Source organism: Onychomys torridus, chromosome 2 (assembly GCF_903995425.1).
Source record: "Onychomys torridus chromosome 2, mOncTor1.1, whole genome shotgun sequence".
NCBI lineage: Eukaryota > Metazoa > Chordata > Mammalia > Rodentia > Cricetidae > Onychomys > Onychomys torridus.
The window spans coordinates 78,133,331-78,156,699 of NC_050444.1; the positions used below are offsets into that span (position 1 = coordinate 78,133,331).

Below are 23,369 nucleotides of genomic sequence, written 5' to 3' on the forward strand. Positions count from 1 at the left end.
TTCCCAGCAACCATATGGTTGCTCACAACCATGCGTAATGAGATCTGGTGCCCTCTTCTGGCCTGCAAGAATGCATGTAGGCAGAACACTGTATACATAATAAATAAATAAATCTTAAAAAAAAAAAAAGACCTTGTCTTAAAAAACTTACACACATAGGGGCTGGGGAGATGGCTCAGCAGTTAAGAGCCCTAGCTGCTCTCCCAGAGGACCCAGGTTCAATTCTCAGCACCCATAACTGTTTGTAACTCTCCAGTTTCAGGTTCTGACACCCTCACATAGACATACATGCAGGCAAAACACCAATGCACATAAAATAAATAAATACATCTTCAACAAACAAACAAACAACAACAACAACAACAACAACAAACCATACACACACCTGAGAGCCTAAACCAACCAACCAAACAAAATACCAGCTCAGGATACAGGAGACCCTGTTTTCATTTTTTTTTTAAGGAAGTATGCAGGATAGCTTCATGGGTAAAGGCCCTTGCTGCCAAGCCTGATGACCTGGTACATACACACACACACACACACACACACACACACACACACACACACACACAGACACACAGAGAGAGAGAGAAAAACACACACCAAAAGAAGTTTAAATATGGCTACTTCTTCAATCTTTTGAAAAGTAACAGAAAAGATTTCCAATATAATATGAACATGTGTTGAACAAGCTTTTCTCCTACTTGTGTTTTTCTATACAATGATATTATTGTATCCATTTTGTGAAACCCCCAGAGACCACCAAGGAACTGGTTTCCGATGCAAACACATAAGGGTCCTTTTATTGTCAGGTTCAAACCTGAGCCACTGCAGGAGGGAAATTCGGAAGGAAATGCGGCAGTGGTGGCCCAGGGGTAGAGCGTTTTTATAGGGAAAAACCCCCCCGCAAGCTGGGAATTACATGCTTTAGCAATTTGGGATTGGGTAGAAGGGATATGGGGCAAGGTGATTTTTTTGAAATTATTGGTCTAGACTTTTGGCGGGAAACCACATTTGAAACTATTAGATTGTACTTTTTGGCGGGGAACCACAACTTGCTGAGCAGGATTATCTGGACTGCTCAGCAGGATTATCTAGATATCTTCAAGGGCCATAAACTGCAGACAGAATGTCTGCAGGAGCATACTGCCCTGTATCTGTTCCAGTTGTCATGGCACATTCCTGAGGTCCTTCCTGGAACTGAGTACAACAGGTGGTCTAAGATGGTGGCCCTATCCTAAAATGGAGTCTGTATTCCTTCATAATATAAACTTTCAAGTTAACTTTCTTTGTTTTGTTTTTTGAGGCAGGATTTTTTGTGCTGCTGCTCTGCCTCCCAAGTGCTGGGATTAAGAGTGTGTGCCACCACCACCCAGCTCAAGTTAACTTTAAACAGAACATTGACATTGCTTTGGAAAAGAAATAATTCAATATTTACTCATTCTAATGATGAAGCAAATTACATTAATAGCTTTTATTCACACTCTAATTTAGGCATATATGAGAAGTGGGGAGGGTTTGTGTAAAGCCTCCTCACCTTTGCTGTGACCTCCGAGGCCTTTCTTGTCCAGTCTGTGGTCCATAAAGACAGGTACTTGTGATACCCAAGCACATTTATTGCAGGGAGCTTCTCCTGTGTTCAGTACAGTTCATGATGTAGGCCACCCAAATGTTTTTCTTTCTTTCTTTTTCTTTTTGCGACAAGAGCTCACACTGTAGCTCAGGTTAGCTCAGAACTCACCAGATTGTAGCCCAGGCTAGCCCGGAACTATGCAGGTTGGTGTCAAAAGTAATAGCTGTCCTTCTCCCTTAGTCTCTCAAGTGCTGAGATTACAGGCCAGGGAGGGGGGAAGGAGAAAGAAGAAAGGAGGAAGAGGAAAAGGAAGCAGGAAGGGAGGAAGGAAGGTTAAGTTGATGCTAGTCAATAAATACTAGTGAAATTCAATCATGTCTAAAAACTATGAAAAACTAATGGTGAAAGGTAGGCATGGTGGCCTCTTCAGACCAGCCAGAACTATAGAGAGACAAGACCAAAGACCGCAAACAAACAATCCAAATCAAAACCGGGTTCTAAACAGTCTCTAATTGCTAAGGAAAAGAAGCCTGCTGACTGGGTTTCCTGGGTCGTTGTTGAGGTAAGGTTCAGGCAAGAGAAAGCCCTTCTTGGAGAAGGCCTGGTTCCCAGGTCCTTAAGTGAAGGCAGCCTTCAGGGAAACTCCCCACCGCAGCCCATCTTTGTATTGGAAATCTGGGACCTCGGGAGGTTAGGGAAGTGAAATCAGGCTGTATTTGTCATTCAAACTGACTTCCAGAAGTTGAGCCCTCGGGGGGCTGGGATTGTGAGTGGGGGTGGGGTGGCTGGGGAGAATTGGGAAAGCCCCAGGGACTGTAGAGGAATCAGACTGGGATGGCTGTGGATCACTGGGAAAAGTTGAAAAGGACTCCAGTCTGATTTTTATCCTCTGCAGAGGACATCCCCTAAAGCCGAGTAAGACACACAATAGCCTGCTTTTTGAAAATGCTGTTTTCTGAGTGGGACATTTATAGGTATGTTGGAGTCCTTTCTAAGGACAGGTCGGTTCTCAAAGAGTCATTAACATTATTTAAATATTCATGTAGGGGGAGGGGATGGCAGACTGAAATTTCAGACCTCTCTGAGATGAGGGGTGGCTGGCCACCTGCCTGATGGAGCCCAATGCTCTGTATCGGCTGCTTCCATCCCATCACGGGCACTAACATGCCCGCTCTGACACCATGAAGCTACCGATTGCTGCACAGGCACCGCAGCCTGAAGGATGGGTGAACCATTGATTTCCAAGGCTCTCAGCCCGCATCTCAGCCTCTGGACACATTAAATCCTTATTATAACCCAAATACAATTCCCAGTTACCCAGTTACCCAGGGGCCATGGCTTTCTCCCCGCTGAGGTAGGAGCTCGGCATCCAGGCTCTGTGAACGCACACTCATACACACATATACATACAGCAACGCCCTCACAGGCACTCCCACCCATGAACTAACACTCTCCAGACACACAGCGCCCTCCCCAGTTAGGAAACACGTTCTCTCGACACTTCTCCATTCCTTCAGTTTCTCTATTCATTCATGCAGGCATGGATGCATGCATTCATTCATTCGTTTCTTGGGACTTAGGTTCTGTCCTATCTGCCAAGAGGAGGTGTGGATGAATGGGGAGGAGCAGTGAAAAAGGAGGGGTGGACCACCGGCCTGGAATGGGGCGGGCCCGGACGGGTGGGCGGGGCTCCCGGGTCCCAGGCCAGTCCAGGAGCTCCTGCTCCCGGCAGATGCGCTCGCCCCTGCTTGGGGCTGTGGCGCGTCTTTCCCGGGACGCCGGGAGCAGCAGGCGGCCGCCGCGCCACGCTGGAGCGGAGCTGGAGGACTGAGCCCTCGAAGGTGGGTGTTCAAGCTGGGGCACGGCGGTTCAGAATTCTGGGGTTTGCATGCTCTCCGGCATCGGGGAAGGCTGGCTAGTGAGGGGCTCAGGATATGCAAGTCTCTGCCTAGTGGATCGTATCTAGTCGGGCTGGAAGAGTCCATGTGTCTTTGAATTTTTTAGGTTTGGGGAAGAGCCGGGCTTCGGACTGCTTTATTCAATATTTACATATACTTAAAAAAAAAAAAAAAAAACCAGCCCCGCCTTCCACCGAGATACACTGGGAAAACGGTGAGATCAAAGGTGCCTGTGCACAAGAACCGGGAAGGATGGAGCCACCGAAGTCAGCTAGCCAAAAGGTCATGCCTGCTCGGGTGGAGGCAAGTCCAGAGCTTTGCGGGGAAACTAAGGCCTAGGGTAGTTTGGTTTGGAATCCAAGGTACTTAATTAGCTGTGGGAGAAAGCAATGGTTCTGGGCTACGAGGCAGTTGGGGTTCGAGCTGAGCAGGTTCATCTGTCCTGGGCTCGGTCTTCAGAAGTTCAGATCTGGGGTTTCATCCAGGATGAAGCCCGAGTGAGAGTCTCTGGGAACACTTTGAGGTAAATGCTAGGAGCAGATCACGGAGGAAAGCGCCACGGGTAAAGTCTGTGGAGGCGGCACACCGGCGGGGATAAGAGCAGGGAGACTCTGGCAGCCCGGGAAATTCTACAGAAAGCCAGTGGATTAGAAGGGACTGAAAGGAAGCCCGTGAGAACGGGAACCCGCACTTGAGAGCAGTGGTGCAGGTGGCCGGATGAGAGCCGGTGGCAAGTGTCCGAGCAGCCAGTGATGAGCCAAAAGGGCTGAACCAGCAGCCGAGTCTCCGAGCTCCGCAGCACAGATGCAGGACATTCATTCACCAGCCCTAGGGATCCATCATCTCAAGCCATAAAAAGGGGGTGTTTGTGAAAGAGATGACATTGTGTACTCACTCTCCCCAGACCCGGTAGTGATTTGTCCCCAAAGACTGCATACTGAGGACTTTGACAAATTAGCACCTTTCCCTGTGTGGGTTCCAAGCCCAGTGGCAACCACCAGGCTTCGCGGCTGGCATATTATGCCTTTGAATCTGTGAACAAGTTTTGCTTCTCCCTGGGGACTCTTTGTCTCGGCACATGTTCACAGTCGCCTGGAGGGTGAGGAGGTACACGCGCACCTGCCATCTCCATCCCCGGGGACGGCTTGCCTTTGTTCTAATGAGTTCACTTAAGCATCACATTTGCTTACCTGGCAGAGTTTCCATTTTAACCAAAAATCCTCTCTTCCAGTCTGGCGTCACTCCCAATTTTGACCATCTAAATTTTGTAGTATTATGGGAAGAAATTTGTTTTATCATTTTATGACGTAGATGTGCGTGTTCTGATCAACTGTCTACTGCTTGCTCTCTCCTCTTTCCTTCCTTCCTTCCTCCCTCCCTCCCTCCCTCCCTCCCTCCCTCCCTCTCTCTCTCTTTCTTCAAAAGTCATGTGGACCCCCCACCCCCACCCCGTTAGTTTTACTGAGGTAACAAAATTATCTCTGAGCCATGAGCGTCAAAAGTAACCCTGCCCAGGTCTCCATCTCTGGCCCATGCACTGTGGAGTTCTGTTTGGTTTCTTTCTGGGATGCTGCGGTGCAGTCGTGAAAGGCTTGGCTGGACTTGGAGTGAGGACAAGCATTTTGGAATCCCCATTAGCTCATAGCTCTGGCATGACCGTTGGTGTAGCTTTCTGCCTGCAGAGTGTGGCATGGTGTTGTCAGAATTCATTTAACTTCCATAAGTGGTTTGTTCTGACCGAGCAGCCAGAGGATCTCTAGTGAGTAAGGTGAAGCAGGCTGTCTTAACTTTCTGATCAAATGAGGGGAACATGACCCCACTGCTTGCCCTAGTTCTCAAACATTCAATATGGGGCTAACCCACTAGCACTGTGGACTTTCTAGTTACTGTTGATGTTGTCCCCATAGATCCGGGGGCCTCCTGTAGGGCACATGGCTGAGGCCTACATATACTCTTAGTATAGCAGAAGAAGGAGGAGGAGGGAGATTGCCAGAGGACTTTGAGATCCAGGTCAGCCTGACCTACAGAATGGACTCTGTCTTAAAGGCAGCGGGGCATGCCTTTAATGCCAGCACTCAGATGTAGGTAGATTTCTATGAGTCTGAGGCCAGCCTGACCACCAGGTCAGCCAGAGTGACATAGTGAGACCCTGTCTCAAAAAAAAAAAAAAAAAAAAGTAACCAACCCACTCATTTTTAAATGAAAATTAGTGGGCTCTTAAAATACCCGTGGCCCAGATTTCTATCACAGTTGTTATTAGTGACCTCTGCTTACTAGGGTAATGAGAAGTTTAGATAAAGATGAAACTGAGTTTGGATGGAGGTCAGGCTAAGAGATTTTTTAGGCAAAACAGGAGCACTGCTGAAAATTAACTCCTCCAGACCGAAGGTTTGATGACTAGTTCCATGCTTTAATGGACACCTATCCCAACACTGCATGTAGAATTGATGCTGCGACTCTAGCCAGCTCCTGGAGTGGCTGAAGAACAGGGGTCACCAGTGTGCTGAGATAATTGGATAGAGTCTGTACCAGCCACTGGCAGTTTGAAAAGACTGCTTAATATATGTATATATATATGAAGTTCAACAATCTTAGTAAGTTTTCATAGGAAATGGTATATTTTATTTACACTTACAGACTCAACACCCAGAGACAGATTTTATTTTATTTTATTTATTTATTTATTTTCGAGACAGGGTTTCTCTGTAGCTTTGGAGGCTGTCCTGGAACTCACTTGGTAGACCAGGCTGGCCTTGAACTCATAGAGATCCGCCTGCCTCTGCCTCCCGAGTGCTGGGATTAAAGGCGTGCGCCACCACCGCCCAGCCAGAGGCAGGTTTTCTATGAAGCTAAAAGCAGTAAGAGAGAGAAAAGGAAAGAAATAGAAAAAGAAAAAAGAAAACCACTGAACTCCTTAAACATCAGGTGTCCTCCAGCCACCAGCACTGTGGGTGTTGAAAGCATAGTTCAGAATCCCCACAGTGGAGGAGGAGACACCCCTTCCTTATGTATTTATTCCTCTCTTCAGGCCAGAGGATGTAGCTCTGTGGAAGAGTGCTCACCTAGCATGCTTGCCCGAGGCCCCGAGTTCCATCCTTGCACTGGAAAAACAAAAACAGGCAGAAGCAAGAGGAGTTTCCTTGTTTAAGGCAATTTTCTCTAAGAACACGTAAGACTGATGTCCACAAATGGACAGCAAGCCCCCACCTACACAGCTCGTTGAGCATGGAGATGTTGAGCTGGCACCTACAGTGAACCTTCAGCCCTGTGCTCCAGTGTCTTTGGTACAGGAAGATACTCTGCCTGCCACCAAAAGAAAAACATAAACACCAACCCAATCACAAATCCTTTATTTACAGTGGTATACTGCCTTCGAGATATGCTAGGGCAACGGTGGCATAAAACTCGTGGGAGTAACCAACCAATAGCTGATTTGACTTAAGGTTTACTCCTAGGTATAAAACACATACCCAGACACTGCTTGGGTGACCAAAAACCTGAAACTAGATAGCCCAGGAACCTAGGGTAAAACCAAATAATACTGGTCTAAAAAGAAAAAATATGTAGTGATAAAATGATATCTGATGACATTCTGCTACACTCATAGGTTAGTGCATTGTTCAGCCATCATCAAGAAGCTTTCTCCGGCAGCAGAAGGGACCCAACACAGAGACCACAGACAGGCATTACTACTCAAAGAGTGAGAGACCTTGGAACACCGAGCCCTAAAAGGGAGGTCTCTATCAAATTCTTCCTTTCAGATCTCAGAGAACCCTGTGGAAGAGGAGGCAGAAATAGTGTAAAAGCCAGGGGGGATAAAGGTCACCAAGAAAACGGAGCTCCCTAAATTAACATGAGCAAAGCTCCTTTGAACTCACAAAGACTGAGGCAGCATGCACAGGGCCTGCACAGATCTGCACCAGGTCCTCTATGTTTTATATAATGGCTCACAGTGTTTTCACGGGATTCCTGAGTATGTGAACAAGTGGATCTCTGATTTCTGAGTCTTCTCTTGGGCTCCTTTCCTTCTGTTGGTTTATCTTGTCAAACTTCATTGTGATACTTTTTGTTGATCAGATTACATTTTATAAAAATGAATGAATGAATGAATGAATGAATGAATGAATGAAAAGCAACCACTGGGGTACAGATTAACACCCGAACTGTCATTTATACTTTAAGACTGACATTGTCTATTTTAGAATTTTGAGGCAGAGTCTCATTATGTAGCCCAACCTGGTCTGGAACTCTTCTTCCTGCCTGGGTCACCAGAGTCCTGGTATTACCTGGTATGCCACCACATCTGGCTGTAAACGGTTTTTTTGAAGTTATTTTTTTTAGTGCCAGTGACTGTAGGGGGTCCATCATTCATCCTTTACACTGATGTAGGAGTTTGACTGTAGAGATTTTCTGAGCCTAATGCCTGCCTCAAATCCTCCCTTTTCATTTGCTGGTGTTTGCTTTGCCTGGCATTCTCTCCCACTTCTTCTCTAAGTCCTTGTACTGTTTCTGGTTCCACATGGCCTTTTTTTTTTTTTTTTTTTTCTTCTTCTTCAAGACTTTTGTCTGTGTAGCCCTGGCTATCCTAGAACTTGCTCTGTAGACCAGGCTGGACTTGAACTCACAGAGATCTACTTGCCTCTGCCTCCTGAGTGCTGGGATTAAAGGCGTGTGCCACCACTGGCTTTCCTTCACTTTCACTTGAGAAATCGTAGGCCAAACATGAGGAGGATGGACCTTTTTTCAGAACCCAAACCTTGGCTTTAAGTTCACTCATTGACCCACAGTGTGATGAGTGCTGCTGGGAATCTCCTTCCCAAAGAGCTGCAGGAGACTTAAGGAACTAATATGGATGGCTAAGACAGAGAAGTGATAACATTCAATGAAAGTTGGAATAAAAAATGTTTTAGAAAAAAAACCTGAGAAGCTTGGATAATGCACTGTGCCAGTTAACTGATATCTTTATGGATTGTTTTGTGGCACCTTAATGAGGTAAATGTAATGGAAGCATTAACTCTGAGTTAATTCTTACACAGCACAAAACAGGTTTTTAGAATTTATTATTATTATTATTATTATTATTATTATTATTATTATTATTATTTGAGATGAGGTTTCTCTGTGTAACAGCTCTGACTGTCCTGGAACATGCTCTGTAGCCCAGGCTGGCCTTGAACTCACAGAAATCTGTGTGCCTCTGCCTCCCGAGTGCTGGGATTAAGGCACACACCACCACTGCCCAGCATAGAATATATTGTGTGTGTGTGTGTGTGTGTGTGTGTGTGTGTGTGTGTGTGTGTGTATTTATGGTTACTTGCGTGCCGCTGCAGAGGACAGCCTGTGGAAATAGGTTTTCTCCCACCGTGTGGGTTCTGGGGAATCAAACTCAGGTCCTCAGGCTTGGTAGCATGTGCTTTACTTATTGTCTACTGACCCTAGAGTTTTATTTATTATTGTTCATATGTATGATGTGTGTAGGGGCATATATATGCCATGATGCACATATAGACAGAAGTCAGAGGACAACTTTGTGGAGTCGGTTCTGGGGATAGAACTCCAGCTGTCAGGTTTTCATGGCAAGCTCTCTACTCAATGTGCCATCCTGTCGGCCCATTTTGAAAACCAGACATGTAAAAAACATGTCTACTCTTAGGCCAAATCTCTCTACCAAATGAGAGTAGCCAGCTATCCTAGGCTAAGATGGACCAAACATTCTATGAAGTATGCTGCTTTGAAATAGTAACCAGGGGTTCACATGCAACATGATTAGAAGCAGAACATGCTCTTCCTGACAGTTTCTAGAAAGTCTTCCTTTCAGTTAATAATGACTGCTGCAGGGAACCCCTCCCCCCAGATGTCGATAGAGGGAGACTGTCCAGTTCAGGTCCAGTGATGATCCAGCATCCTTCCTTGGGATTCTTTAATGATGATCCTAGCTCTGCACTAACTGGATTTTCCTAGGAATGCACCTTGTTGACTTGGGCATATAGCTCTGTCATCCCCAGAATGATAGGCATGAGGGATTTTGGGAACCCAGAGTCCTAGCAGAGATGTTAGGATTAGGGTCACACACTGGTTTTTGTTTGGTTCTTTTCTTTTTCTTTTCCTTTTTATTATTTTAATTTTTGAGATGGAATTTTCATATTGGAGCTCAGGCTGGCTGTGAACTTGCAGGAATCTTTCCACGTTGGTCTCATGGGTGTAGGAGTCCCTCAATCCAACTATGGTCTTTGGGAACCACACAGTTAGGAGCCTGGGTACTGTACTGCCTTTCAAACTGCCTCTCCTGGTAAGGCCAAGAAGCTTGAGACCCTTCTGCCACAGGGTATGAGCCTAGTGTGGAGACCCAGCACTTGGTGGTGGGAGGAGCCGAGGAGGGGAGGGAGGACAGAGCCCCATCTCAGATCTGTTGAGTCACAGTCTGCATTTTGACAAAATTCCCAAGGAATTATATGCAGGGAAGTTCTGTTCCTTCTGATTTGGAAGTAGGCTGGGCATGAAAACTGTCCAAACCTTAGGACTCGAGTTAGCAGACTAGAACTGAAAGAGGAGTCCACCTTAGTGAGGCTGAGAGAGTGAATTCACACCATAGTACATCTAAGCACCCTGCAGTGTACCCGACAGCCTCCTCACCCCAACAGAGAACTGCCTTGATCTACATGTCAATAATGACTATATAAAGAAACTTTGACCTTGGGGCTGGTTGAGAACACATATTACTGTTGCAGAGGACCCAGATTTGGTTCTTAGCACCCATGGTGGGCAGCTCACAACTGTCTAGAACTCCAGCTCCAGAGGTTCAAGGCCCTTTTCTGGCCTCTGAGGGTACTTCACTCACATGTACACACCCATACACAGGTACACAAATATATGCATAATTAAAATAAATATAATATTAAAAATAGAGATAGAGACAGGTGGGTTATTGCTTGCAATCTAAGAAATAAAAGCTTTCCTGAAGATCAGAGGACAGAGCTAGGCACAGAGTTAGCCATAGAGGTCAGGTAGTGGTGGCATACGCCTTCATTCCTAGCACTCAGGAGGCAGAGGCAGAGATCTGTCTGGATCTCTGTGAGTTCAAGGCCATGCTGGTCTACACAAATTAACCCAGTCTAAAAGAAAAACAGCCAGGCAGTGGTGGCACACACCTTTAACTCCAGCACTTGGGATCACACACCTTTAATCCCAGTGCTAGGAAGGTTGAGTCAGGAAGTGATATGGCTGGGCAGGGAAAGGAACATAAGGCGGGAGGAGACAGGAACTCAGAGGTCTTTCTTGCAGGCTGAGGAGTTGTGAGTTAAGAAATGGCTAACTCAGGTTGGGGATTTAGCTCAGTGGTAGAGCGCTTGCCTAGCAAGCGCAAGGCCCTGGGTTCGATGCTCAGCTGAAAAAAAAAGAAGTGGCTAGCTCTGCTTCTCTGATCTTTCAACTTTCACCCTGATAACTGGCTCCGGGTTTTTATTAAGACCAATTAGGATTCATGTAACAGTGGATCTCTGAATTCAAAGCCAGCTTGGTCTACACAGCAAGTTTCAGACCACATAGGGTTATATGTTATGACCCTATCTCAAAAACAAGAAAGAAACAAAAAGTACCAAAAGGGTCTTGGAACAGAGACATGACTCAGTAGAGAGCTTGCCTAGCATTCATGAAACCTTGCTGTGATTCCTTACAATGAATTTGGTTGTATAGGTCTGTAATTCCAGAACTCTGGAAGTGGAGGCAGGAAGATCAGAAGTTCAAAGTCATCCTTGGCTACATAATGAGTATGAGCCAGCTTGGGCTACTTAAGACTATTTAAGAATAAAATAACCAGTACGCAGGAGACACAGGCAGGTGGATCTCTAGTTCCAAGGGCAGCCAGAGCTATATAGAGAGAGCCTGTCTCAAAACAAACAACTAACTAAATAAATAAATAAAATTTGAAAAAAAGCGAATTTATCATTCTCTTTAAAAAAAGAAGAAAGGGGATTGGAGAGATGGCTCAGTGGTTAAGAGCACTGGCTGTTCTTCCAGAGGATCTTGCTAGGTTCAATTCCCAGCACCCACATGACAGCTCACAATGGTCTGCAACTCCTGCTCCAGAGGACCCGACACCCTCACACAGACATGCACGCAGGCAAAACACCAATGCACATGAAAATAAAAATAAATAAATCATTAAGAAAAAAGAAAGAAAACAAGAAAGGAAGCCTAGTCTGCTTGCTGATCAGCTTATCCCTAGCCAGCATGTCTTAGATGCTGCAGACTTCTTGGGACTTGAGCAAGAAAGCCACGGATCAGAAACACCTGTGATGCCCATAGCACCTCAAGATGTCACTGGCTTTAGTACACGGGAGACACTGAAAGGGTGTCTAAACAAGTGACCCAGTCCTGTCTGCCACCACCTGGTCAATATTTGCACTCGATTTCCTTATTTCACTCCTGAGACTTGCCCAGGGCTGCCGTAGTGTTCAGTAGTACCCAAGCAGGTTGTGCCAGGTCACCCGTGCCACCTGGAGGCTGGGCGAAGAAATGCCAGGCTGGGGAGTGGGGGCAGAAGTGGACTTGCAACCCCAGGACCCCTACTGTCCTCTTCGCTTCCCTCCTTCCTTCTTTTGAACCTGAGTCAAGATCTGGATGGAACCCACACACACAGTCTTGAGGCCTTCCCTCCAGTGTTTTGAGGTAGTATTATATCCATTAAAGAACCGAGTTAATCCTCCAACGTGCTAGGCAAGCGCTCTCCTCTGCTTTACACCCTCGTTAGTGATCCCCAGCTGTGAGTCCTCTCGAGGTCTGCTACATCAGCCTTCACCTACTTTCTTGTTATACTCCATTTTCCCCCTCTGTCTCACATCCTCCTGCCTTTCCTAGTAGAAGAATCACTTTCTGCTACTTTTTAATTGGGTTTTTGAAAGCAAACCAGATTTATCGTGGGGTCATCCCAAGGAAAAGAAAGCCCTTTGCGAATTCTGTGCGGTTTCTTTTTCATGACGTTCATCTCCCTTGCAAATGAGAGGCGGGGCGGTTGGCTGGAGAAGAGGTCACGGGCAGCACCCAGCTGGCTGCAGAACATTCAGCTCCAGTCTTTGGACTCAGGAGCCAGAGCTCTGGGCCTCAGATCAGAGCGGAATGTGGCTTCTCAAGGCAGGGAAGCCTGTGTTTTTCCAGCTGATCTGCTCCAAAGGGCCCTAAGTGAAGAAAACCAGGAGCCACTCCCGTAGTAAGAGGAGAGTGGAGCATGAGAGGAAGCTATGCAGGACTACCAGCTAGGTCATCAAAGGGAAGGCTTGCACCTCCGACTGATTCTTAGCGACTGTCTTGAGAAAATAATTTGGTGCTTTTTTTTTTTTTTTTTTTTTTTTTTTTTCTTATTTTCTGAAACAAGATCTCATGAAGCATAGGCTGGCCTTGAACTCACTATGAAACCAAAGATGGTCTTGAATTTCTGATTTTCCTGTCTATCTCCCACGTGCATGTAGGTATGCACCACCACACCTGTTTTATGTAGTGTTGGAGACTGAACCTAGGGCTTTGTGGATGCTAGGCAAACACTGTTAATGAACTAGTCTACACCCTCAGTCCCCAGAGCTCAATAAAGCCATGCCTGGGGTGCTGGGTATCTTGTCTAAACCCAGTGTTTACCCCACCACAGAGCTATACCCTAGTGCCCAATTTAAACATAAACCGATCTAAAAGGTACATGAACAAGAGGAAGAGAACCAAGGTCAGAGTGCCCCTTGTACGTGTGTTTGTTTTTTCCTGAGAAGCTTTCCCTGTGTTCCCTAGGATAGCCCTGAGCTTCGGGCCTCTAGTGGTCCTCCTGCCTCAGCCTCTCAAGTAGCTGGGACTGTAGGTGTCTTGATCATGCGCAGCCTGTGCGTTTTGCTACTGTAATCAGTAATTTAATGGCTGCTACAGACTATATACATTTTTTCCCCCTTTGAGACAGGGTCTCATGTAGTTCTGGCTGTCCTAGAACTCACCCTGGCCTCCACCTCCCAGAAATTCTTCTAACTCTGCCTCCCAAGTGCTAGGATTAAAGGCAAGCGTCACCACACCCTGCCCAACACTTTATTATTACCATTTACTTTTTATTTTAAGACCTGTCTCACTAGGTAGCCTTGGCTAGTCTGGAACTCGCTCTGTAGACTGGGCTGGCCTCAAACTCACAGAGATCCGCCTGCCTCTGCCTCCTGAGGGCTGGGATTAAAGGTGTGCGCCACCACACCCGGCCTTCTCCCTGGATGTGTCTCTAGTTTCAGGTGCCTGTCCTACCAGCTTACTATGGCTGCCTACACCTAGTCTCTGTGGGACCTGGAGCAGAGAGAGGCCCTGGAGCCTGTTCACCTTTTTAGGAGCTTTTAAGGAACTATTGAAAACACTCTTGGCTGAAAGCAGCAAGAGCTCATTCTAGAACACCCAATGCCTTGTGTTAATGGCTTTAGTCCCTATTTTAACAAAAGCCAGGAAGAGCTTTAGTATCAAACACCCAATCCAGAAGCCAGCCTTGAGAACCACAGCAGCCCACAGAAGGAGTCAGGAAGAGAAAATGAAGGAAGATGGGAAGGTGTTGATGTTATTGAAAAAGGGCTCATGAAAGTGATTTGTGAAAGCTAGAGGAGAAAAACCAGCTGGACACCCCCCAACCCAGCACCCCAGGATGGTGACGTGCCTGTCCTCCCCAGAAGGAGGACCCCGCAGTGAGCCGGAAACACTCAGAGTGCTTGCAGGTCCAAATGCTCTCTTCAGTTAAAACATACCCAGCGGGGACTGGAGTGATGACTTGGTGGCTAAGAGGTTTCACTGCTCTTGCAGAGGACTGAGTTCAGTCCCCAGTGCTCACGTTGAGCAGTTCACAACTGCCTGTAATTCCGGCTCCAGAGGGATCCGACCTCTGGCCTCCACAGACTGGGAGAGCAGAGCTGTGTGTTCAGCTTCTGGATTGAAATGAGGATATGAGTTGAATTGCTGTGCAGGGATTGGAACAGCACCCCCATTTCCACACTTTCTGAAGCAGGAAGGGGAGCCCATCACAATCTTGAAGACATACTTCCTTGGACTTTGATGTTTTCTCAGTTGGTAAGGGAGTGTTAGGACTTGTGAGTTTCTGCACGTGGCACACAGCACTAGCAAGCAGCCTTTGAACGTCTTGTCCCTGTTAGAAAGTGTTTGGTGTGTCACATCAGGAAATGACTTTCTGTTAGAGAGCCAGCTTTCTGATATCCATGACAGCAGTGTGGCTTCTGCCTGAAAGCCTGTGAATGCATGCTACAGAAAAGCGTTTCTTTTCTCTCTCTTTCTGTTTTTTTGAGATATCTGCTTATACAGCCCAGGCTGGTCTTGAACCCTTGACCCTTCTGCTTCCACCTCCCAAGTGCTGCAATTATAGGTGCACACCATCACACCTGACTCTATTTTGAGTCTCTCTGAACTTGTTTATTCTAGAAACCTCAAAGGAATCAAATCACAGAATATTTGATTTTTGAGACTGGCTTATTTCACTCAGGGTTTATCCAGATTGTGGCAAACGGCAGGATTTTATGCCCTGAATTAACTGATTGCTTTTCAGAGTGCCTGTGTTGCCCATGTTGGCCTTGGACGTCAGGGGTCCTGCTCAGCCTCGCAAGTGCTGGGATTACAGTTAAGACATTCCTCTTTTATTGTGAGAGGAAGATGGTTGTTGAGACAGTCTTGAACCCTAGCCCCAGCGGGCCTGGTATTTGTAGCAGTTCACCTGCACAGTCAACTAAGGGTGTGTGTGTGTGTCTGAGCCCTATGCGATGTTGCTTAGGCTGGTCTCATATTCTTGAATTTACGTCACAGCTCCTCCCTTCCCCAGGCTCGAGCGTATCTGAGACTATAGTCATGTGCTTCTACACTCAGCTGTCGTTCATTAAGAAAATCACATTTAGTGTGTGTGTGTCTGTCTGCGTGTCTGTGTGCGCGCACATGGACATGCTACAGTGTGCATGTGAAGGTTAGAAGACAACTTTCTGGAGTCAGTTCTCTCTAACATGTGGGTTCTGGGGATCGAACTCAGTCTGATTGGCAGGCTTAGTGGTTAGTCCCTCTACCAACTGAGCCATCTCACTGCCCCACCCAACCTCTTTTTTGAAAGAGTCTTGCTATGTAGTCTGGGTTGACTTGAAACTTGCTATATAGTCCAGGCTGGCCTTGAACTCAAGCTACTCCTTCCTCAGCATCCCAAGTTCTGGGATTTCAGTTGTGTGCCATCACACCCAAGCTCGCTTATTCCTTTCAAAACTCAATACGTGTGGGTTGTAATCCCAGGACTAGAAAAATAACGAAGTAATAGTTCATGGTATGCTTCTAAAGTCCACTCCATCCTACCGTGGTCATGTGGGTCCATCTTTCTACTCTTCAGAAAGGCGTGTTCTATTCCTAAGGCCCCCAGGAGATCAGAAGAATTCTGTGTCCCTACCCTGAAGGAGTTTAACCTTCAGGAAAGACCCAGAGTCAAAATGTGTATGATGTGAGCCATCTACTCAAGGGGCCATCGATGAAGGAGAGGTGCGGATTGACAAGGTGGCTGGCTGCCTTGTGGCTGGCTCACAGGGCAGATGAAGGGCTGTTCCATGGGAGTATAGATTTAAACAGAGATCCCAGAGCCAGTTCCTTTTTTTTTGTTTGTTTGTTTTTTTTTGTTTTGTTTTGTTTTTCGAGACAAGGTTTCCCTGTGTAGCTTTGTGCCTTTTCCTGGAACTCACTTGGTAGCCCAGGCTGGCCTCGAACTCACAGAGATCCTCCTGGCTCTGCCTCCCGAGTGTTGGAATTAAAGGTGTGCGCCACCACCGCCCGGCTAGAGCCAGTTTCAAATCCTGGCTTTGTCATTCTCTTTGTCAATTCAAGCACACTGAGCCTTGGTAAGCTCGGTGTCCTCACCTGTACAGTTTGGAGAATGGTACTTAGCTCACAGTTAGGAGGATTAAGGCATGGAGTTTAATAGACAACCTGGCATGTAGTACTGAGAATCAGGAAGCAAAAATACTGTCTACACAACATCAGTCCATCTGGCTGTCTGTAAAATTTGTTCTTACTTAATATGACCAGAAGTGTGAACATCTGTAATCTCTGCACTTTTTTATTCTTTTTTTTTCCTTTTCCTTTCCTTTTTTTTTTTTTTTTTTTAAAGACTGGGTCTTGGCTGTCCTGGAATTCATGCTGTAGACCAGGCTGGCCTCGAACTCACAGAGATCCATCTACCTCTGCCTCCTCAGTGCTGGGATTAAAAGTGTGTGCTGCCACGCCCGGCTTTTGCTGCCATTTTTTCCAAGTGTTGGTCTCTATCCCTCTGTGTCAGCGGTTTCTGCTCAGCATCCTGTTTGTGAGCCTCATTATCATGTCCAGAGACAAGATAGCAGCTTTTGTTTATCAGATAATTGTAGATGAAGGCACGCAGAGCCCCGACTTTCTTATCATTGGGGAGATACAGAGGAAGGAAGGAAAGCGACCATCTCTCAGTCTGTTAGTCCAGTGCCTCGAACAGAAGAGTTAGCTCCAGGCAGAGCAGGGAGCCTGGATGCTGGGCTCAGTTTCTTTTGAGGGATTCAGGACAGTTAAGGACTTCATGTGTGGGTTATTTTAATCCAAGATAACAAAATGTTCTCGTTAAAGAAGGACTTTAAAAACTGCAAACAAAATAAAATGAGTAGAACTGATGGATAAAACGTTTTTTCTATTAAGGAACTTCCCAAGGTGTTCAAGAATGTACATTTGGGGCGCAGCATCCTCTAGAGCACTGTTTCTCAACCTTCCTAATGCTTCAACCCTTTAATACAGTTCCTTTTGTTGTGTTGACTCCCAACCATAAAATTATTTTCATTGCTACTTCATAACTGCAATTTTTCTACTTTTATGAATTATAATGTCTTTTTTTTTTTTTTTGGTGGGAGATAGAAATTTGACACAGGGGTTGTGACCCACAGATTGAGAACTACTGCTCTAGAACATTCCTTACTCTTTCCCTGTTTGTCTGTTGGGTGAGTGTTTCCCACTTTAAGGCAATTGAATCCATTATCAGTTGTGAGAAGAAACAACAGAGCATCTGAGTGTCCCCAGCCCCAACAATAGACTTTTAAAATGCTTTGTACACAGTCCTCTTTAAAAAGGCACCTGATGGGGGGTGGATGTGAACCAGGAATTTCCTCCTCCACCCCGACTGTTGCAAAGCTGTAAGCTAATATTGTGAGAGAGGAGAAATATGCTGGGCTCCTCTTTCCTTGGGGGTATCACTTCACGGTTTTGGTTACTAGGATTAATGAAGACTTCCCTCCAAATGCTCTGAGAGTTTGTGCTTTACCTTGAAAATTTCTGAGTTTTGCTTAGGTCAAGGGAGGCTTCTTAGGTGCTCCTGAGGCTTTTTCATCACACAAGTGTTATCCTGTGTCATATTTCTGTCCTCCCTCCCTTCCCCCTCCCTTCTTAAAAATCTCACTATGTAGAACTTGTGGCAATCCTCCTGCCTTAGCTCCCTGATTAGCTCTAGTGAAGAATTTTGTTTGAGCATTGCTTAGTCTCTGTGTAGTTGGTAAGGTATGTTGTTTTGTCCTAAAATGTACATTTTCTAGTTGTCATTAAAAGTGAAAATGAAGGTGTTGTGCAGAGACAGCTTAGTGGTCTCAGGAGTGTTTATTGATTGCTCTTGCAGAGGTTTGGTTCCCCAGCCCCGTGGCTCACCAATCCTGTCACTCCAGCTCTAGGGGGATACACCCCTGCCTTCTATGAGCACTTGCACTCATGGGCACATACCCACAACGCCCCTCCCTCTGCCCCATAATTAAAATAAAACGAATGAATCTTTTTTAAAAGTGAAAATGAAGCTTATAGATTGTTTATCTAAATCTTGAAGCATTTCTTTTTGCCAAAATCTCTTGACAGTGATGTGGCTGCCATGGTTAAGCCTGAATTTAACAAATGAGCATTTCCCAGATTGGGTTTGACTTGCATCAATGTTCCATAACCCTCTGGGGTTTTATACTTTGTTCAAATAAACTTCCACAATGAATTAGTTAAAAGGATGAGGTCTCCAGCAGATCTCAGTGGGCCAGTTTTGTGTTTTATTCTTTCTATGTTTTTCCTCATTATGCAATTAAAGGGCAGCTGAGTATCACTGGAGTGTGGATGGTGGTATGTTGTGGGATATTTGTACACTGTGTGAAGATGTATTGCTGTGATTGGTGTAATAAGAAGCTGAATGGCCAATAGGTAGGCAGGAGAGGATAGCAGGATTTCCAGGGAGAAAGGAAGAAGAGGAGGAATCTAGACCCACATGAGACTTCAGGAGTCACAGAGAAGAAACAGGAGGTACAAGATGGAAGAGAGGTAACAAGTGATAGAACGTAGATTAATATAAATGTATTAATTTAACTTACAAGAGCTAGTTAGGAAGGAACAAACCTAAGCTGTAGGCCAAACATTCATAATTAAAAGGAAATCTCCATGTCATTATTTGGGGGCTGGCAATCCAAAGATAGTCCAACAAGAAAGCATGCTACATTTGATGTCTCAGATGAAGTATTATTTAATATTCTTTGTCAATAAAAACTTGAGTCAGACATCAGGGTAAGAACCTGATTGATCGGAGAAATGGTGGAGAAGTGACCAGTGTCCTTCTCTCTCTCCTTCCTCAATCCAAAAGGGCCGAGACTCTTTCTAAGTCCTTCCCCACTACTTCCTGTGCCTCTTTATATATCCTGGGTCCTCCAAACCTTCACAGATAATTTTGGTCAGCTACTAGCTAGCTCTATCCTCTGATTCAGATTAAATTTTATTGACAGTCTCAGGAGTGTCAGAGTGTGACCAAAATATCCCCTAATAGTGATGTTGTTGCTAAATGGAATGTCGGGTAACACTTTACACTAGTTATGAGGTCATATGGGCTCCCCTGTTCCTGCTACTCTGGAGGTGGAGCTGAGGTGTTCTTAAGATTGGAGCTTTCTTTTATTTTGAGGGGTTTTGCTTTGCTTAGAGTCAGGGTCTCTCACTATGTAGCTTTGGTTGTCCTGGAACTCACTATGTAGACCAGGCTGGCCTTGAACACACAGAGATCTGCTTGCCTTTACCTCCTCACTACTGGGATTAAAGGCATGTGCCACTATGACTGACCACAACTGGAACTTTCTTGAGGCTGGGGAGATGGCTCTCGTCAGTAAAATGCCAGCCTGCTTAAGAAACAAAAATCCCCATGTGGCAGTGCATGGCACACATCAGTAACCCTAGTGCTGAGAGGCTGGGGACAAGTAGATCTCCAGAGATCACTAGCCAGCCAGTTTAGCCAATCAGTGAACAATGGGTTCAGGGAGAGACCCTGTCTCAAAAAATAAAGTGGGGATTGAGTCATAGAGGAAGACACCTAACATCATTCTCCAGCCTCTATGTACACACACACACACATGCACACACACACACTACAACACAAAATCAATTCCTTAAAAATAAACCAAAACAAAATATAATTCAAGGGAACAGAGAGATGGCTCAGTGGGTAAGAGTACTTGTTGCTATTTTAGAGGTCCCAGGTCCTGTTCCCTATACCCACATTTATCTACAACTCCAATTCCAAGAGAGGTAATGTTTGTTTATAATCCTAGCACCAGGAGGTTAATGCAGAAGGATCTTGAGTTTGAATTTAGTTCAGTATGGGCTACATGGCAAGACACTATCTCAAGTAGTAGTAGTAGTAGTAGTAATAATACTTACTTAGTTTTCAATAAACATAAATTACTGTGCTGGATAGTTGTATGTCAACTTGACACAAGCTAGAGTCATCTGAAAGGAGGGGACCTCAATTGAGAAGATGCCTCCCTAAGATCTGGCTGTAACACATTTTCTTAATTCGTGATGGTGTGGGAGGGCTCAGATCATTTTGGGTGGTGCATCCCTGGGCTGGTGGTCTTGGGTTCTACAAGAAAGGAGGCTGAACAAGCCATGTGAGCAGCATCCCTCCATGGCCTCTGCATCAGCTCCTGCCTCCAGATTCCTGCCCTGCTTGAGTTCCTGCCCTGACTTCCTTTGGTGATGAGCTGTCTTATTGAAGTGTAAGCTGAGTAAACCCTTTCCTTCCCGGGTTGCTTTGGTCATGGTGTTTCATCACAGCAACAGAAACCCTAACAAGTCAAGTACCTTTCTCTGAATTCAGTGTCAAATGCATTGCCATGTATTTTTGTTGTTGTTGTTTTGTTTTGTTTTTGTTTGTTTCTGAGTCAGGGTCTCACGCTGTAGCTCAGGCTGGCTTCCTACTCAGCACTCCCTTCTGCTCCAGCTTCTCAAATGCTGGGATTACAGGTATGAGCCAGTATGGCTGGCTAACATTTATTTTTAAACACGTGTTTATCCAGTGACAGCAGAGGGATGCAGCTTGTTCTCCAGACAGATGTGCTTTAGTATGTGACATCCAGTGCATGTCATTCTTGTGGCTTCTTAACATGGTTCAACCCTTCCATATTTTACATTTACTAAATAAATACATTCAGTGCACAAATATGTATCTGTGTGTCTGTTTGTGTGTATGCCGGCATGCACGCCTTGGCATGTGAAGGCCAGAGAACAACTTTGGGGCAGTTGTTTCCTCCCTCCATGTGGGTTCCAAGGGTTGAACTTGGGTCTTCAGGCTCGGTGCCGTTACTGACAGCCATCTTGTCCATGTCTTCCTCCTTGTTTTCGATGGAGCAGAGCCTTTAGCTGACTTCACCATCAGATGGACTTTTGAAGTGTACGCTCTCATTGATCCTACAAACTCCTTTTCACCCTGTGATTAAATGACACAAGCGTTTCATTCTGGCTTTCTCACGCTAATGCGGAGAAAAAGATGCTCTCCCAGGGTCCACCTGGTTGCAGAACCTTGCAGACAAAAACAACTTGCTAGAGATAAAGCTGCCACCAACTGAGTCCTGGTAGTGGCTCACTCACACGCTTCAGTTTCCATGTGGTCCAATTTATCGGGAGGAAACAAGCATGATTTAGAGATTTTATGAGCATTTTACTTTGGATAAGTCATAATCAAGTGGTTATTTCTCTCTCTCTTTTTTTAAATTGTCATTTGATTAGATCAGGGATGTCTTCCCTTTATTGCCCTGAGTCATTGTGAGTGGCTGCTTGCTAAGTAACCACATGCCTGGAGAGGAAGAGGTTGGCAGCGTTCCCGCCCAATGGGCATCCTGGCACACTATACTGAGGGAAGCATGTGACTGTGGCTCATAGCAGAGTGATGGGATAGCCCAGCATGGAGCCCATTGTGGGAACACTTTTATTTCACCTTGGTGTGTTCATCTTCCTGAAAGGGGCTGGACTGGTGGTGACCTTGCCTACCCCAAACCACACACAAAGAAACAGCTGGGTGCAGTCACTCACATCTGTAATCCCAGCTCTTGATGTGGACATGGGAGGCTAAGGAGTTTAAGGCTGGCCTTGGCTACATATGGAGTTCAAGGTCAGCCTGAAGGGCTGTCTCAAAAACAAAACAAAACAAAACAAATGAAGAAACAAAAGATGTAAGTGTTCAAGGTCACATACACTTGTTAAAATTCCAGAAGGATCCAGACCACCAAAGTCAGGGGAGTCTCCCCATCCTAGACCTCACTATCCAGTAGGCAGCAGCTGTTTGGATAGTCCTCAAGGAACAAGGACAGATTTTAGAGTAATTGTCATTTTAAATTTTAGAAAATGGAAAGAAGGTTCTTATCAATTCTATGGTCAAATCCGTTAGTTTTTTACAGATAAGAAGACCAAGACAACTGGGTCATTGCGATAAGCTGGGTGGAGGTGGCAAATCCGTTTCAAAGCTTAATAGAGTAAATGGGTTGATTTTTGCCCTGGGCTCTACTCAATGATTCCTGATCTTGGAAAGAGGTGGGAGAGCCTGGTCATGATGTGACACTTCTCGATACACCTACGCTATGTCCTGAATCCTGGGCATGTCTTTATTGCAGTTTTCATCTCTCACTCTTTCTTTAAAATATTTTCATTCTCTCTCTCTCTCTCTCTCTCTCTCTCTCTCTCTCTCTCTCTCTGTGTGTGTGTGTGTGTGTGTGTGTGTGTGTGTAACAACACAGAATATGTGTAGAAGTCAGAGGACAATTTAGAAGCATCTATTCTCTTTCCACCATGTGGGTCCCAAGGGTTGTGCTAGGTCATCAGGCTTAGCAGCAAATGAAAGTACCTTTACCTAAGAGCCATCTTACGTCTCACTGTCTCCTTCCTTTCCTTTCCTTTTTTTTTTTTTTTTAAATAGGGTCTCTTTGAGTCCTAAACTGGCCTTGAACTTGCTGTGACCTTGAATTTCTGGTCCTTCGGGTTCCACCCTCCCAGCCCTATGCCACCAGCCTGACCCTGGCTAAGCCTTTTGTTGTGTTTTGAAAGGAGACAAGGGAAACAAACATTTATGTAAAACTTGACTCATTCAGCTTCATATAGTAAGTCATAATACCCATCTCTCCACCTACATTTTCAAGATTTATCTTGTATCAGGAAAGCTAAAGGTGTGTGTTATCTGGTTTACTTGCCTGCATAGTTTTAGCACTAGGCATCTTATTGGTATTGAAATAGAGACAAAGGCAGGAAATTGAAGAAATGGAAAAATTGAGAGAATAAATTCCTCTACCTCCGTGCAGTAAGGCCGTGGTGACTCAGTAATGTCATAACCTGGAAAGGTCTGGGTAAGGCAGGGCATCCAGATGCTGTCCTTGTTAGCATTCTGTTGCTGTGATGAAGACCATGACCCAGTCACAGTCCATCAGTGTGAGGAGTCAAGGATGGACCTGGAGGCAGGAGCTGATGTAGAAGCCATGGGAGAGAGCTGCTTACTGGCTTGTCCCTCATGGCTTGCTCAGCCTGCTTTCTTATAGAACTCAGGACCACCAGCCCAGGGATGGCACCTCAAACAGAGGGCTGGGCCC

The 23,369-nt window shown here is 45.6% G+C and overlaps 1 protein-coding gene across 6 annotated transcripts in view; it reads left to right on the forward strand.

Moving 5' to 3' along the window:
- Positions 1-23,369, forward strand: part of Palm2akap2 (PALM2 and AKAP2 fusion) — a 474,173-nt gene that overhangs the window by 360,319 nt on the left and 90,485 nt on the right. The window contains exon 1 of one of the 6 annotated variants that reach the window (XM_036179078.1): positions 3,271-3,414. The exons of the other annotated variants lie outside the window; for them this stretch is intronic. The gene's annotated coding sequence lies outside the window, so the exon portion shown is untranslated. Of the gene's footprint in view, positions 1-3,270; positions 3,415-23,369 lie in introns of those variants that run through there. 6 annotated transcript variants of the gene reach the window in all.